A 17,951-nucleotide genomic window follows, 5' to 3' on the forward strand; every position below is an offset into this window, starting at 1 on the left:
CTCACTCTCATTCAAAAAGCAACATTAAAAACACTTCAGGGACTTGAAGTTCACAAAACCTCTATAAAACATCTATTGCATTACTCAAGTCACAGCCATCAGAAGACAAGGCTGCCACCACAATGATGCAACTTCAGTTAGCCTCCAAATAGCATGACTGAGCAAGACATCCCTTACACAAAGTTCCTGATACTTCTCTCTGCTTGAGAAACGTAAGTGACCCCAAAGCCCTGTGCAAAGGAGCCTTCCTGGTTTCAGTAGCTCTCCCAGGCACGCAGCAAGGAAGTTCCCCCTTCACAAACCAGGCCAAAGGCAGGCAGCACGTCCTACAGCTCACTCAGGTGCAACACACTAGAGAATTGGTTCACCAAAGACCACTAATGTCCATCTAACTTACAAACAGCCCTAAGGAGTGGCCAAACAAAAGTTCCATTGGAAGAACGAGGCTGGAGCGAGTATGTGTGAGTAGAAGCAGGCAAATACCAGCATGGCACCACTTGGTGCCCCAAGCCCAAGCCAGCCATGGGAACACAGGGCTGCCCCTGTGCTCAGAGAAGGGGCCTGCAGCTCTGTGGCTGCATGAAGCAGGACGGCAGTTGCCCTCGTGGCTTTGTGTGTTTGCAACAGCAGTGGAGGCCCAGGGGAAGCCTGCTGTGTCCCACAGCCCTACAGCTTGCTCCCACATCAGCCTGGCACCCTGGAAACACATGCAGAGTGCTGTGGTAGCACTCAGACCGCAATGCCCCCAGGGCCCAGCTGGCTGTAGCCATCACTACCAAGCTCCGGCAGTCAGTTCCCGCAAGGGAATTTGTCCCAAGGTACGTTTTCTGGAATACATTTTCCTCATCCCCACTTCCATTACTGGCTACTCTTCTCTATTTGCCCATTTCAAATTGCACGATAATATTTACTTTTCCTCCATTTTCATGAACCCACACACAAATTTACATGCCTAATAGCCCTATTCACCCACCAAGGTATGTGTTAGCAAGGCAGGGCCTTAAATCATTAAGCAGATTCCTTTCAGAGACATACTTGAGCTCCTACTCAAGCTTATTATCATGCATTGCTGTGGGCTCTCATCCTAAATTCCATGGAAGCTGCAACCAGGACTAACTGCTGAGAGCTTGCATCAGGAGTCATAGTTGTAGGTTTCCCAATAAGCACTTTAAAGACAAAGCTCTAAAGAAAGAGGCCAGCATGTCAAGCGAAGCTGTTGGTGTTCACAGCACACCAGGAAGTCCCAGTAGGAAGAGCCAGGGCTGTGCTGTAGCCTTGCCTAATGTGAAACTTGAGTTCAGCACTAAATCCAGCAAACTCGGAACTCTCAGATGCCATTAAGCAAGTGTCCTGACTGCTGCTGCTGTACCAAGACATCAGGAGTTTCACCATTTTCTTCAGATGCACACAACCCTATTCTTTCTCCCCTCCAAACCACTTTTTAAGAGATAAGCTTGCTAATATAGCATTACATTTCCCTAAGCTCTCCTTGAACTTTTGTTCCATGCTGCCGAGCAAACACTGCTTACCCTATCCTAACAGAAGGGCAGGATTTGTAAACAGGCAGCTCACTGTGCCCCAGAAGGCTGCATTCTGGCTCCCTTAAGGGCTGGGAAGAAGTGAGAAAAAAAATAAATAAAGCTGAAGACCAAAATGTGAGTATGTAATGAATACAGTGTGTACATGCACACATACGAGCCTTGGGCAGCCTGATCCAGTGACTGTCAACCCTGTCCGCAGTAAGGGGTGGAGCTCAGTCATCTTTAAGGTCCCTTCCAACCTAAGCCATTCTATGATTCTATGACATAGAGAGCCACATACAAACACAGACACAGGGTGGGAGGGAAGGTTTATACGTAAGAACCACATTTCTTAAAATCTTAAGTCTTTCTACATCTGCAATCTTTGACTAACACGGGCAAATGGTGCAGACAGAAGCGTAATGCTTTGCGTACTGGCAAGCATTTTTTTTAACCTGTCCATTTTGGCAAGCACTACACTTCAGAGAAATAAATTTCACTGTTACACTTTTGAAAATACCCACTTCTTTCTGGTGGCTTTAAACTTCCTGCCTCCTATGAGATCAGCACCCCCGCAAAGCTGCTACAGAGCTCATCTGTTACCAATCTCTGGTTTCTCCATCTCCCTGAGAGAGCAAGCAGCCAGGGCAGGCCCTGCAGCTCCCCCAGAAGGCCCCTTAGCAGACTTGGTATTCCAGGTACCTCTTTTGGACTCAACACAATTCTAGCCCTGTAAAGGAGACCAGCACAGATGTGTATCTAATTACTGGTGGTGAGGACATTTTGACATCTCTGCCAAACTGAAAACAGTATGTACAGAATCTGCATTTTTGAGATACATGCGATCAGCATGGTACATCAAAGGTGCTAACCCACCTGCAAAGAAATACCAATCCTTACGGGCAGCTGGAAGTCTGAGTCTCCAAACACAATCTTCTATGAAAGCACATCAAGTAGGTAAAAAGCAGCATATAAGGGGTGACACAACAGTCTGACCTGCGTACTGAAGGCCTTCCACTGTATGGGAAAAAAGAGTTATTACCAGCTTTCAGGAAGCTTAGAAGCAAGAGCTGGCTTTTGTGACAGCAGAACAAGCACCACACTCCGTCTGCCGTTTGGGTCAGGAGGAATCACACTGCACACGGTGGGTATCGACCCAGCCAGGCTTCGCGCAGAGCGGCACGAGGGCGCAGGGAGGTGGCACAGCCCCAGCGGGGATGCAGCGCCCTGGCACGACCCACCCTGCCGACGCCGGCAGCACTAGGAAGCGGTTTGCCAATACAGAGCTCTAATGGAAAGTACATCGAACATCAACAACGCAGCTTTTGGCAACGAGCCTAGAATCTAAATGATATTTCATAGGAACGGTATCCAAATGAAAAAAAAGCACAAGTGGCTTTTAAATGGCACTGATTCTGTGTTTCCCCCTTACCAGCTTCTACCCAAGCTCCACAGAGTGACTGCATCAAAGGTACATTAAGGATAAAAGGCACTGTTCCTCCTTGCCTGGCCCGTCCCGAGGCAGCAGTAACAGGACAGCAGCACTGCGCGGTCCTGCTCAGAACCACACTGCTTTCACAAATGCAGGCACAGGGAGAACTGAAAAGCCCAGCTTTGTGCTGTCAAAGGAAGAGCTTCAAAACACTGTTTTGTTCAAATCAATTTCCTCAGAGGGTCTCTGAGGGTAGGGGATACTCTGTGTGCAACAGGAAGAGGTGCATCTCCTCATCTTTATCCAAGCAGCTGCCAGAACTCCCCTAAACAACAACTCTGAGGCCACTCTGAAGGGCAGAAGCCACCACACCAGGCACCTCTGCTGGCCGAACCCCCTCAGGCCTGGATGAACAGTATTAACCCTCACAAGTGCCCAACTGGGTGCTGCGTTCTGCAGAGTCCTCAGAGCCCACTGAGGCACTGAGCCCTCTGCCCAGGGACAGGTGAGGCTGTCCCCGCGCCCTTCCAAACAGAGGGCTTCAAACCCTCCCACCTCTCCGACCCCTTTACCCCTCATACTTTCTTAACAAAACCACACTGGCACATGGGCTTCCACGACACTTCGTGTTTATGCTGACAAGCTTCACTGCCTTGCTAACTGTTACAAACTGTTTTGAAGCTCTTCAGAATCTATTGAATGAAGCTATTCATCCCTTACTCCCTAATTTTCCTTCTTCCAAAATGCTGCCTACTGTATACCTACATGTTCTGCACAGCAAAAGTATCAGCATGAGACTGAAGAGCTGCTTGTGTAGTTTTGACAGTGAAGCTGCTAAAGGAAAAGAAGACCAAACCCAACATTCTGTTTCTGGTATCATGTGAGCTGTACCCTCACAAGGAAAAATTTCACATCTTTCAGACATGTGATGAAAGGTTTTGAGAACACGTGACGTAATAGCACAGACCAGCAGCTGTGACAAAGAGAAGCAGTGCAGCACAGATCCTCCAGTCTTACAAGCCAAGGCACTCAGTGCTCACACACCAGCTGAGCTCTGCCCTGTGGTGTGGCAAGACGCGTGAAAAAGGAAAGCCCTGTTTATGGAACACACAGCAGATACAAGTGTGAGCACTATGGTTTCAGGCCCTGAAAGCTTTCTTGTGCAATGCAGTTGTTCAGGTGCAATGTGCTACACCAGAGACAGCTCCAGAAATATCTAGTATATATGCTGCTCTGAAAGGGATGTATTGAGACTTTCTTAAGGCATAACAAATACAAAAACCAAAAATCACTGAGAACATCTGATTGTCAAGTTAAACCAGATTGCAAAGTAGACTTTTTTTGTTGCAACCTTTGTTGCTCCAACAGAAAAGAGAACAAGAAGCAAATAGCCTGACTGGCAAGGAGGTTAATAAGCACCCAAGACAGATAACACAATCCCATGCGTAATTCAGATGGTGCCCTGGCAGCAGCCTGGCGACGAAGCAGCAGTCCCCAGCACCGACACGCTGGTGGATTTAATGGAGGATGCTACCTGGGCTGCCTGACAACATCCCATTTTCTGAAGAAGTAACCATACTGAAGGGCGGTACACGGCTTCTTAAATAAAATAAAAGTAGGGTCATGCACACATTTCCTACATCTCTGATCTCCTTCCTCCAAAAATGGCTTTTCATAACAGGCTAGAAAATTGGATAGCACAAGCTTTCTTGCTTGCACTTTTTCCACATCACACATGCAGCTGTAACACAATGCTTTACTTAGCCTACAGGGGACGTACAAGAATCTTCTTTAATGGCTGCTGGTCACAGGGGACAAGCAACCACTTCTGAAGCAACACTCTCAAGAGAGCCTTTGCCTTACAGCTTCTTCTGAATATATGATAGAGTAAGTCCAGGGCCATCAAGAGCTCACTAAACAATGCCTTTACAATGCATTATAACGCTGATGTCGAACGCATCTTTCTGACAAACAACAAAAAGAACCTGGAATAGTAATGACTGATGTAAGGGCTGCAGCCAGCCAGATCGATGGCAAAGCTAGAGCCTTCCCAGCACACCCTGCCAGCACCCAGCCCAATGCAGCGCAGTTGTGAAGCAGGAGTGTGCCCAAAGCCAAGAAAGGCACCCTGCCACACACCAGGACACTTCATCTGCAAGGCTGGGGGCAGGCAACAGTCCATGTGCTGGCTGCAGAATGCAGGATACCAGAGCTGCAGTAATGAGCATGTCTGAATGACTCAGGCTTCTTGCTGTCTTCCCCTCTTCCCAAAAATGACAGAGTGCTCCTCTCTGCTCACTGAGCCACAGGGTTTCAGCTGAGAAACAGGAAGTTAAGAGGCACAGCACACAGCTGATTGAGTAGAAAATACTGACATCAGAGGGGGATACGTGAGCTCTGCTTGCTCAAGTACTGTCACTATACAAATGATCCTGGCTCCTTACAGCGTGGGCACAGACAACAGGCAACTGGAGGAAGGCAAATCTGTTTGCTGAAAACCTGGAGGTACACTAACTTGCTCTGCCCTTCTACAAAACAGGACATTAATCTGAACATGCACAGAATTACCCCAGAAAACAAGCAGTTCCTTTGCTAACTGCACACAAAGCCCCCCAGGTAGTTCCCCATCATCACTCTAGGGCAATGCTAGAGATGCTGAACCTCACGATAGCAGGCACACCCGGGCTGTGAGCAGCAAGCTGCAGCCAAGCCTCGGTGCAACACCACCCAGTGCTGGGGCAGCTCCGTCCCAGCCCGGGGGGTACAGGGTGCCACGGTCAGGCTGCATACAGAACTCAGTCCCTCCCAGGGCATTCCTCCATGACAAGAGCACCCAGCAGCGACTGCACTCTGCTCACAAACCCTTCGGGGAATGAGAAACCCGTAGTTTACAAAGACGGCCTTTATCAGGCACGGAGGAGGCGGTCCGTAATGGTTAGTGCTGCACGAGTTCCAGTACTTGGGGAAAAAAACAAAACAAAACAAACAAACAAAAAAAACACACAAAAAACCAACCAACACCGCTGTGCGCACTGCAGATTAGTATGGAACGCACCGACCCCCGACCACCCCCGAAAATCACCGAGATCCGATCGCAACTTCGCGAGGTTCGCTCCGTGCCACACAGCAGCAGCGCCCCCGACTATCTCTGCACTCAATAACCGACGCGGCTGAGAGAAGCGCTTCCCGGCACAGGAGCAGCTCCACAAGGCGCCGTCCCGCACGCTGCAGGGCACGGAGCCCGGCCGCCCGCCCGCCGTAAGCCGCCGCCGCCGCCTTCTCCCCCCGCCCCGGGTCGGGCCGAGCCCCGCTCGGGCGGTCCCTCCCGACGCCATTCCAGTCACGGTCGCCGAGGGGCCGCGGCCGGGGGGAGCCGAGAGCCTCCCGCCCCCATCTCCCGTTTCACGGCGACATTCCGTTACCCGGAGCAGCTACGGGAAAGGGAAGCGCGGATCCGGCGCGGCCGCGGCAGCCACCGCGCGGCGCCGCCCTCCCCCCGGGCCCGCCGGCACCTCGCGGCCTTTACCCCGGCGGCGCAACCCCTCCGCCCCCCGCGGAGCCCGGCCGCGCCTCGGAGGAGCGGGGACGGCCGGAGGTCAGCGGCGGCACCGTGGCCATCGGGACCTCGCGCGGCCGCTCCCGCCCCGCTCCCCGCCGTACCTGCGGCGCCGCCGCCTCACCCCGCACCTGCCGCGGACGGTGACGCACCCAGAGCTGAGCGAGCCCCCAGCCCTCCCCGAGCGGAGCCGGGAGCCGCCGAGGGGCGGTGCCACCAGCGAGACCGCCCTGCGGGGGGCGCGGCCCGGAGGGAGGGGCTGACGGGCGACGGTGGCGTCGGCCGCGGGGGTTCCGGGTGGGAGTCCGGCGGCGCGGTGTGACGGCGTGTTCGGCGTGAGGCCGCCCGCCGTTGTCCCCCAGCTCCCTCCGTGCAGCAGGGGCTCGGGAACGCGCAGTGCGTCACGGCCGACGGGAAACGTGCGTGAGAGCTCTAGGGAAAGCAGTGTAAAATAAACGAGGTCAGGGACGCGGTGGGTCAGGACTACGGGTCAGCGTCACATGAGCGCGACTCACGGGCTGCGAGGTACAGCGGTGCTGCGCTGGGAGCTGCGGACGGGGCCGCGCTGCGCCGCGCGGGGCTGAGTTCCATCCGCAGCTGCCGGGGCACTCGGGCCGCTGCGGCGCCGCGCTCCTAACGGGGCTCACCCTGGGAGAAGCTGTGCAAATCCCCGAGCGCTGCCCTGCGCGTTTATCTGTGTATGCCTTGGTGAACGACGTGCCTGTCTGGCCTCTGCAGTTCGGCAGGTATACGTTGTTCCGCTGGTTAACCTTAAACTTACCTCGATCCTTTAGCGCCGATGGACACGCTCCATTGTCTTGTTAAAAATTAACTTAGAAAGCACTTTGAAAAACACTGGCTTCATTAAAATGTTAAGATGACACTCGATATTTAAATCTACTTTTAAATTACCCAGTTTGCATGCACTTCAGATAGTGAAGTCCAGACTTCAATGCTACTATAATCCCTCTAATAGAAATTCTGTGTTTGTAGGTGAGAATACCCTGGAAACGAGGCTGGGATTTCACATTGTCCATCTCACCCCACACATCGGATTGGGATTTCGGTTCTCCAACCCAGTTCTCCATGGGATGGGAGGAGGTGGGACTCCTGGTGGACCAGGGCAGATGCAGTTTGCTCACCCAGTTTCTATCTGTGTTGGCACATCACAAGAAGTTACCTGAGCTCTGCAGGAGCCTCCTGCAGGCATAGCTGGAGTGTTCAGCTCCTGCCCCATGTGCATGCAATGTGGGCATTACTGAGTTGCAGCTGAGGGCAGAAATCTCCTGAGACACATTGATGTCATCACTTAAACACTCTGAGATGCTACAGGACAGACAGGTTTTTGCTCCTACCAAAACAGCCCCTGCTGCCCCTTTCTTTTACCAGTGGATTTCTCTTGCGTATTGCATTTTCCTCCTGCTGGGAAAGGAAAGGAAATGTGAATTCAGCTTACTGGACAAACTCTGCTGCCTGCAAACTCTGGTTGAGCAAGATTTACTTTCCCTAGCCCTCCCCACCCTGGGTAAATCCATACGCTTTATAATCACAGCTTTTGTCTTTGTTGTTTATTTTGTTCAATCTTATTGTCCAGGAGATACAAGCAAGAAGGCATGGCTTGACCTTGTAGAGCACAAGTGCAGAAGCCAAGCTCACACAGCACTGCAAAGAAAATGAGAGGGAAAAACAGAGTGCAAGACCATTGTGGATAGAACTTGCTGCTGTTTGCTTGCCCCCATTCTTTTTGCATTTCCCGTCTCTTTCCACACAGTCATTAGGTGAAACCTCTTGCAAAAGCCTTATGAAACACCCTGCTGGCTTGCAGGGTGGTAATGTGAGGCTGCAGGCACGGCCGCGCAGCTTTGCCAGCCAGCTATCGCATTTGGTGGAGGGGTCTGGAGGGCAGAAGGGCTGGAGTGAGACATCTTTATCTGCATTAGTGCCAAATGGAGAGATCCTGGTCCAGCACTCCTGCCCTCTTCTTTGCTCTTCCCACACAGCAGTGCTGTGGACTTGGCAAGCAGACCCAGATTGATAAAACACCTCAGAATGAAAATGCTGCCATGCAGGCTACACTTGGCAGGTCTGCACTGTGTGTGCTGGAACTCAGGGCCTGCCCCGGACAAAGGTCTGTCTCATGCATCATCTGTGCTAACTGGAAAGTTCTCTGCTTTGCCTGCTGAAGACTGACAGTTTAAATGTTCAGGTCCATTGCTTGAGGGACACAAGGATTTAGAAGGAGATATCTAGAATTGTTTGAGATGAGGGGATCTTCTAAGGTCATATAGTCCAACTCAGCTGCAATGAACACAATGGACACCTACAGCTCCTTCCTCAAAGCCTGGTCCAGTTCTGATCTGTTTTGCTGCTCACATGCTCTAGGACTCTGGGTCCTTCCCATGCTGCTGTCCTGCATCAGGTCTCCCTGAAGACCTGGGTCTCTATGCTCCATCCCACCTAGTGTCTTTTGGTCCTGCTTTATGCTCCCTCACCACCCAGTCAAGCAGGATTTATGCTGGAATGCAAGGTACAAAGGCTGTTTTACTTGGGTGCGTGGAAATAAAGCATTACCAGGCTTGTCACTAACAAAGAAAGTGGGTCCCCTGGCAAGGGCCAAGGCTCAAGGACTTGCACTGGAAGGTAAAACTACAGCCATAGCTCTTTTCTTCCTCTGTCAATGTAAGAAGTGTTTGAGCTTTATCTCAGACACTTGAATGCTCCCTGCGCTCCCAGCCTGTCTGATGGAAGTTTGTTCCACCTTGGACTTCCTGTCTGCAAGAAAAGGCTGAGCAGAGGTCACCCTCAAAAACATGGGTATCAACTCACCAGTGCTTGCATAGGAGGTCAGGAAGGCCCCCTATGAGCCACCCCAAGGCTCATGCTGTTCAAGGGATGTCATTTGTACTGGGGAAGGTATGCAGCAGAGCACATTTACGAATCTGCATCCAAAAAGTAATGTGATCACCTTGCTCTCTAGTCAGTGCATTCCAAGTGTTGCCTCACGGGGGGCTGGGCAGGCACACCCCAAGAGCACGGCGCAGCCATCCTGCAGCTGCCAGGGCCAGGAGGAAATCCCCTTACCTCGGGGAGTGCTGGGCAGCACACGTGTCAGGTAACACGCGTTTCAGTTTTGCTGACTCTGCTTCAGAGGCTTTCAAGCTGTGGGAAACCAAGACACCAGCAGCAGTAAACCTGCAAGAGTACTTCATTCAGGGGCTGGCTTGACTCCGATCTAGCACAAGAGATCAATGGCAGCTTGGCAGAGCCGATGTGGGCTGCGAAACCTTGCCTGCGTTTAGGCCACAAGGCCGCTGTGTGGTTTTCTCCAGGAGCCTGGAGCAGTGCTGGGAGCCCTGAGGGCTGCACAGGGCTGCAGGAAGCCTGGGCAGTGCAGTGAGAGGAGGCAGACGTGGCCTGGAGCGGGCAGAGCAGAGCCAGACAGAATGAGAAGGGAAATTTGCTGGTGGGCACAGGCCATGCAGGAATGTCACCTTGGGGGTACCCAGCAGCAGAGGTGTTGATGCTCTGCAGAACGTGCTGGCTGCTGCAAGGCCAGGCAGCAAACATCACAAGGTCTGTGGAGGGAATGAGGGATGGGATACCCTGTCCTCGCTGTGCTCCCGGTCCCTGTGGGCCTCAGAGACGGGATGCTCTGCCATCGCTGTGCTTTAGGCCCATGCCACAGGGCCAGGAGGTGCTGCCAATGAGGTATCGGGATGCTCATCTCCATCAGGACCCCGTGTCACCACTCTGATGCTGGCTCCTGCACAGCCTGTGGCACGATGTTTGGAGCATGATAGGGCAGAGCAGCACTGCTCAGCTGCACTCAGTGCAAAAGAACTTCAAAGCAACCATAAATCAGCCTCTAAGCTGTGTTAGGGCCAGCACTGGCATGGATCCTGCTACCTCCTATGGGAGTGACAAGTGAGCTGGCCATGACCCATTCCCACTTGGCCAGGAGACCAGGAGGTTCCTGGGAGAGCCTGGATCAGTCCCTGCCACTGGGAGACTGATGTGTGTGGAGGGCAGCAGATGTCCATGTGGACACAGTGCTCTGAGACCAGGTTATCTGGGGAAAACACGTGGTGTAAGACGAGATTGAACAAAGAAAGACCTCAGCATGAGTTTCCCTAGGGTCCTGCTGGATTCCCCAAGGTTCTGCTGATGGCATGATGACTGTGAAAGGGGAAGAGAGGAAATTTTACAGGGAACAATGTCTCAGAGGTTGCTATTAGTTAGGCAAACCACCCCACTTCAGTGCAGGCCAGCTGAGGGTGCGGGACAAGAGCGCTAGAGGGAAGACAAAACTCAAAACAGCACCAAATAAGAAAAATATTTATCTCCCTCCTTAAGCTGCTGTGTGGCTAAGAGACTAAGCTGGGATGTCTCTGGCACACCCCCCATTCTGCAGGGCCATTTGTGAGACACTCAACAGTTACCAGGCTGTGGCTTGTGCCTCAGCAGCAGTTCTTTACAGACCTTGATTTTGCTCAGTTTCTCTGTTAAGAGCTGGAAAGATTATGGGTTTTGGACCCTGTCATGGAAGACCTGGGCATGGCCCACACCACACCTCCTCTCTCCAAGGGCTCTTATCTTTGCATGTTTGCATGACTTTGGAGCCCTGTGACCCGTGTTAGAAGCTCCCTGTGCCACTAAGCCAAAGGGTTTTGACTCAAGCAATACCAGCTTTCACAGCACAGTTTTGTGATCTGCTTGCAATCCTTCTGCCTGTGCTGCCCCACAGCCCACGGGACCTGCTGAAATCAAACCCTGCCAGAATGTTTCCCTGGCTGTGGCCTCTTGCATATCTCATTCTCACACTATTTATATCACATGGAACAGCACATAGGCACCACTGTCTACCAATAAAGGGCTATGCCAGCCCTCTGCAGTCTGACCTTACTTTCAGATACCTCAGCAACAGCTTAGCAGCCTGAGGGCACAGGGAAAACTCACGGCTGGCTGTGCTGTGCTAGTTTCCAGCACTGACTTTCCACTGCCTGGCAGTGGGAGTGGGACCCAGGTCATCTCAGCTTTGTCCATGCTGGAGAGATGTGGCAGCTTCTGCATGAAAAATCCATTCTTCTGGTCTGCTGTGCAGCCCCGGAAATCCTCCCACTGGATAAGGAGCTGGCACAGAAAGGGATCAAAAGGAAGGCGTCAAAGGCTGAAATCGTTTTAGGAAGTGCTGTGAATCTGGGGAAAATCCCAGAGGTAGAAAAGGCTCAGTCTGGATGACCTTGGCTGCCAGCTGAGCTGATTTTTGTGCGTGGAAGAGCTGACTGGAGCTCTGCAGGGTTGGCTGCTCCCACATTCCCAGCAGCTCAGCCAGTTCAGCCAGCACCCCATCGGGCCTGCTGGCACAGCCTGGGGCTCAGCCTCTGCTCTACAGAAGAGCAGAGTGGGAATAGATTGCAGCTGCCATAGGCATCCTCCTGGAATGTGGCTGCTCCAGACAGAACCTTGTAGCTTCTGGGCCTTGAGGATACCCAGCTCCCACTTCTGACAGAAGATAGAGAGGTTTCCTGTGGATAGCCTGGCTTCTGCAACTTTCAGTCTGTTCTTATTTTTATTATTATTATCTTATTATTATATTTATTTCATTTATATTATCTTATTTATATTATCATATTATTTATATTATTATATTATTTATGTTGTTATTATTAATCAGCATTGCTATCTGTTGGGGTGCTTTTATCCCTCGTAGGGCTGGTCTTATGTGGCATAGCCCCTTGTCCCACTTGGGTTAGTGGGATGGCCCATCAGCTGAAGCCAGCTGAAGTGGCAGAGACCTCTGCTTTGTGCTAAAGAGCTATTCCCAGAAGCAAAGAGTACTGGGGATCAGATGATCCCTATGGGCTCTGCTGTGGTTCATAGTGGAGACAGAGCTACCATTTCTCTCTGGTGGCAGGAGGCTGCCCGGGTGGTCGGGCCTTGGTCATAGAGATCCCTGGACCAGCAGGGCATGGGCTGGTGGAGAGTGTGGTGAAAGCATGGCCAAGAGGACACGGAGCACGGTGATGTCCTGCCATGTGGAAGCACTGTCCAGCTGCCTACCAGGCCTCCATCCCTGGCACTGCAGCCTGCATTTCCCATCACGCAGCAGCAACCTGCATGAGGCTGCATGGCCAGGCTGATGTGCCCTCAGGGTCCCCAAACTGGGCTAGGCTGAGGGCAACCTGCTCAGCCAGCTGAGCCCCACAGCTCTAGAGAGCTGATCGTGGAACCCATGGGGTCCCTTCCTAGGGAATTAATGCAGACTTGTGTTTGCTGGGGGTTCTGAAGGCATCTGCCATTGGGGTCCTGACATATAAAGATGATCAAGAGGATGCCAGACTGCGGATCCTGCACAGCCATGGGATATGTGACCCCTTGGCCCCATCCAGAGGCCTGCTAGTGAAGTTCTGAAGCCTGAAACCTGTGAAAAACTTTCATTACGCCTTTTGGTTGAGGTTTATTGGGCTCACCAGACCTGCACTGCTATGAAAAGCCTGGAGACAGCTGCAGTTCATAATAGGTGGGGTTACACTGTGCCTGTTGTCTCTGCCTTGTTGTGCTGGTGGCCACAGGTATCTTATCATGGAGGAAGCCGAGAAACACCTGCAACAGGTGCCAGAGTCCCTGACATAGCTCAGCTCCATGCACATCCCTGCATCATAGTGGGCTCTGCTCCCAGTCCTGCACAGCTGGCATGACTCTAGCATTCGGACTTCTGAGGCAGGAAAATATGGGGATTGCTCTGAAAGTAATGCCTCCTATTTCATTATGCGGGCCCATGATGTCAGAGGTGGATGGAGGTGGGATGGAAGTAGAGGTTGGACCTTCCACCAGTATTCCGTAATATTCTGTTGCCATGTGACAGATGGCAGCAGAAGGGCAGTCTGACAAAATGGCATCTGACGTGGAAGCGCATATGAAGCAAAGGTGTGAAACTGAATGATCGTTGAAATGTTGAAAAAATTGCACCCATTGACACTCATTGATGCTTGCTGAACATTTATGGAAACCAGTGAATGGTGTGGGTCACCTCTACTGGTACAGGTTTTTATGAGTGTGACATGCAGGTTCTTGTTCATTTCTAGCAAAAATACACAACTAACATTGGGACTACGTTGAAAAACATTGTTTTGTAGCTGAGAGTTTTGTCTAACAAATAGTAATTTTGTGCTCTTTGTATCTGTTGTAGTTCCCATGGAGATAAATAGGAGGCATTTCTTTTGGAGAAACCTACATGGGTGGGCTGTGCTTGCAGCATCACACAGCCCCTAGGCACCCCTGCCCAGCTCTAGGCCAGCTGCTGGAGGAACTCGGTGGGACAGGAGAGGGGGATAGGCTCTACAGGGCCATGCACTGGCACCCTCTAATATATTCAGGCAGTGCCATGATGGCTGAGCTGCTGGCCCAGGAGCTTGGTTCTGTTCTGGCACAGGCTGGTGTCCAGCTCACAGGCTTCAGTGGGGCAGAGCCACAAGCTTTATTCTCCTGTCCTGCTCTGCTCCAGACTCTCAGCTTCAGCTCCCTGGGCTCAAACAGGGACTTGAGAGAGGCAGCAGGAGGGATTGTGTTTGGGCACGGCTTCTGCCAAGTGCATGTCCACAGGATGACACGGGCTCTGGAGCATTGCAGCAGGGCAGAGGGACCTGGGACGGTCTTCTATCTGCTCCCACAGCCCCACAGGGACCCGCAGCCTGGCTCTGAGGGCCTAGCAAAATTAAAATCACTGTGGCAGAGTTTGGCTCTGTGAGATGGATCCAGGATGGTGAGGCCACCATCCCGGGGAGCAGCATCCTTGGCACCTGGTGCACAGCTGTGGTCTGCCCTTTCCTGGAAGTTGTGTTAGAATGATGCTGGACTTTGGTGCCCTGGGTTTGAGTTAGGATATCCAGACTGGCAGCGCATGTCTTTCCTGCTGTCCTGCCAGTGTCATAACCAAAATCAGCAGCTCTTGCCTCTCTGCACTGGGAAGGAGGTGGAGAATGGCCCTGGAAAAGCCAGGGATGTGCATTCTCAGACTGTGGGCTGACAGTTTCTGGAACAGTGAAGCAACTGTGCAAGCAAGGCTGAGGCCGAGTGCTCTGGGTGATGCCCTGGGTTGGGCCTGCCTTTTCATCTTGGGGCAGCAGAGAGCATGGAAGTGAGTTCTGGTCCATGTCCTGGTGCACACTCCCCAGTAGCTCCTGTGGGGCCACCTGGCACTGTCATCTGCCCGGGAAAAGTCACAAGAAACCTCTCCCTTCAGTGGTGGATAGTTGGGGCCTTCATACAAAAAAGAAGGATGGGGATTTGTTAGGATGGAAATGGAAATGAGGTAGGAATTGAATGGGATGAGAATGGGTATGGAAGAGGTAGAGGGATGGGAATGTGGATGAGATGGGAATGGGATGAGATGGCATACAGGTGAGATGGGATAGGGATGGTGATTGCAGTGGGATTTAGATGCGAAGGGAGAGGGTTTGATGTAGAGATGAAGAGAGAAGGGATAGGATAGAGGTGGGGAGCAGAAGTGTGATTGAGAAAGGACTGTTGATGATATAAAGATGAGGAGAGAGAGGGGATGGAAATAGGGATGGAAAGGGTTCAGCTCTCATTAGAGAAACCTGTGTTCATACAGGAGCTCCCACTAGCTCAGTCACACTGGTTACAAACAGCCATTGAAAGCACTGAATGCCTGTTTCTTCCCTTGCTATCCCAAGGGGCTGTGTGCTCAGCCAGCCAGCTATTTACCAGGAGGATTTTATTTTACATTTATTTTCCTAATGATTTAGTTGGCCCAAAAACTAGAGCAGTGAATTGTGACTGCTTGAGATTGGGTGAAAATCCACACAATGGCTGTGCACTGCAGTGTGGTACCAGGGTGAGTCATTGAAATTGCATTTCAGGAGGAAAATAACAGTGAGTATGCAAGTTTCTTTCCAGGAGCATTGCATTTTCCCTGAACTGCAGTGTTTTAGAATGGTTTACAGAACATTGCTACATGTTAAAAAAAAAAAAAAAAAAAAAAAAGCATATAAAAGGATGAAGAGAGCTGATGTAAAACAGTGTAACAGCTAAGGGAGGAAATAAAAACAGCATTTTTACTGTGACAGCACAGGAGCTTTAGGAGGGACCTGTGGGGATGAGCAGAGGAAACAATATCGAAATCCAGGGATGGGAGAAAATGGAGCTGTGGCCAGACGTGAAGTTCAGGGGGACATTGGTGGCCTTGGCAGAAAGGGCAAATGAGGAAGGAGTCCCAGAGAGAGACAGAAGTCCCACAGGCATCTCCTCATCAGCTACACAGCTCTCAGCATCTTGTTGGAGAGAACTTCAGAGGAGTGCAGCAACAAAGACAGGTGCATTGCTTGGGAGCTGCAGTGTGGCAGGGAGTCCAGAAAAGCAACGTTTTGATTGTCTGCCCATGGTTTCATTTCAGTCTTCCAGAAAGGCACGTGCTGCTTTGCAATGAGCAGAGGTGTAAAACACAGACCAAAGAAGCTCTGTTGTGAAAGGGCATATTTATAGTTCTTGTGGCCTCTTGCTCCAGCTTTCCAATCCACATAGTGCCAAGACTTCTGACCTCTGCAGTTGATGTCACCCTTTAGCACGGTGCCCTAGCTCTGGGAGAAAAGGCCAGTAGGTCCCTGTGATGTATCCATAGGGCTCATATATGGAAGTATGCATCCCTTCATTGGGCTTGGCTTCACCTGGGGAGCAGCAAATGCCCAGGAGGCTTTGTGAAAGCCAGAGCCCTGGAGGATCGAGCCATCACTTTCACCTCACTGGCTGCTGGGAGATGGTGACAATTTCTGGCTGTTTCATTCCTGCTCCTGCCCAACCACACTGTCCCCAGCCTGTTTTCTGAATGACTGCAGTTGTGCCACTCACCGGCTGCTGCACCTGTCCAAAGCCCCGTAGTGCAAGGGGACCTGTAATTCTGGGCAAGGATAGGAACAGTGAAAATCAGTCCGAGTACTGGCTGTGCCACTGCTTCTGCTGGTTGCTGAATAAGGTTTGGGAACCTGGGAGCCCACCAGGGCATGAATGTCTTTTAAACAGCTTCTTGAAGGAGGTGGCCGAGCTTTGATGCTTGCTAGGAGCTGCAGAGTTTAAGATCAATTGTTTACATACCTGACACCCATTAAACAGGTTTTATAGGCTATAAGACAGCTGTGTGTTGTGCATTCAGATCCCTACAGATATGTGCATTAGCAGTGACAGATCTAATCAAGTGTCTGTCTCAGAGTGGAAAAACTACAAAGCAAGCTGTGAAATGGGATGTCAGTGCAGCACTTCACACTGATATGCAACTTCTGCCTAACCAGACTTCCCCTGATCTCCTTAATTACAGTATGTTCTCATCCTGAAAACCAAGGATCACACTCCACAACAGCTCTCTGCAGCTTTCACTGCAGGGCAAAACCAGCTTGCTGCTTTCAGGTGCACATCCCAGTTTGTAAGGAGCTAGGTGAAGTCTGCTTTTGAGAACCTCCTTCAAAGAGAGCTAAAGCCAACCTGGGGAGCAGCAGGCACAGACTGCAGGATGTGACCAAGTGAAATACTTGGTCTCCAGATTAGTTAACAGAAGGAAAAACTCAGTTCCAATCAACATGAAGTGAGATGTCTGAAAACAACCCCCAGGTTCAAGGGAGAAGATGTGGAGGGTCCAGTGCTGACTGGAGAAGAAATACACTGTCTGGGTGCTAGGGACAGATGGGGGAAGGTGTTGGAAGTCCTTCAGTCCTCAATTTGAAGGTCAGAAGAGCATTAGACATGGATCATGGACTTCAAGACGCTAAGGGGAAAGAGAAGGGCACACAGTAAGCTCACAACCCTAGATGTCTGGGTAGCAGACTTTGGCCTCTTTGAGGATCTGCTTAGAAGAGTCTGCTCGGATAAGGCCATAGAAGGAAGAGAGGTCCAAGCAAGCTGGTTCATGTTTGAGGGCCACCTCCTCCAAGCTCAAAAGTGATCCATCCCTAAGAACAGGAAGTCAGGCAGAAGTGCCAGGAAGGCTACAGAGATGAACAGTCATAGAAGAAAGAACAAAGAGCCTGGGCGGAACACTGAGACACTGTCTGAGCACCCAGGGATGAAGTTAGGAAGGCTAAAGCCCTAACAGAGATGAATCTGAACAGGGATGTTGAGAAGGGCTACTCCAAGAACATCATAATGAAAGGAAGACTGAGAAAAAGATTGTGTCCCCATCCAGAGAGCCCCGGGCAGGCTGGAGCCATGGGCTGCCACAAAGCTCCTGCAGCTCAGGAAGGGGGAGGGCAGAGCCCTGCCTGGGGGGAACAAGCCCAGGCCCCAGGACACGGTGGGGCACCCAGCTGGAAGCAGCCTGGCAGGAAAGGCTTGGGGGTGCGGGGGGACCCTGAGGTGAATACGAGTCAACAGTGCGCCTGTGCTGCAAGGGCCAAAGGTGTCCCGGGCTGCGTTAGGCCTGGTGCTGCCAGCAGGG

The sequence above is a fragment of the Tetrao urogallus genome (genome assembly GCF_951394365.1).
Source record: "Tetrao urogallus genome assembly, chromosome: 14".
In the NCBI taxonomy this organism is placed as follows: Eukaryota; Metazoa; Chordata; class Aves; order Galliformes; family Phasianidae; genus Tetrao; species Tetrao urogallus.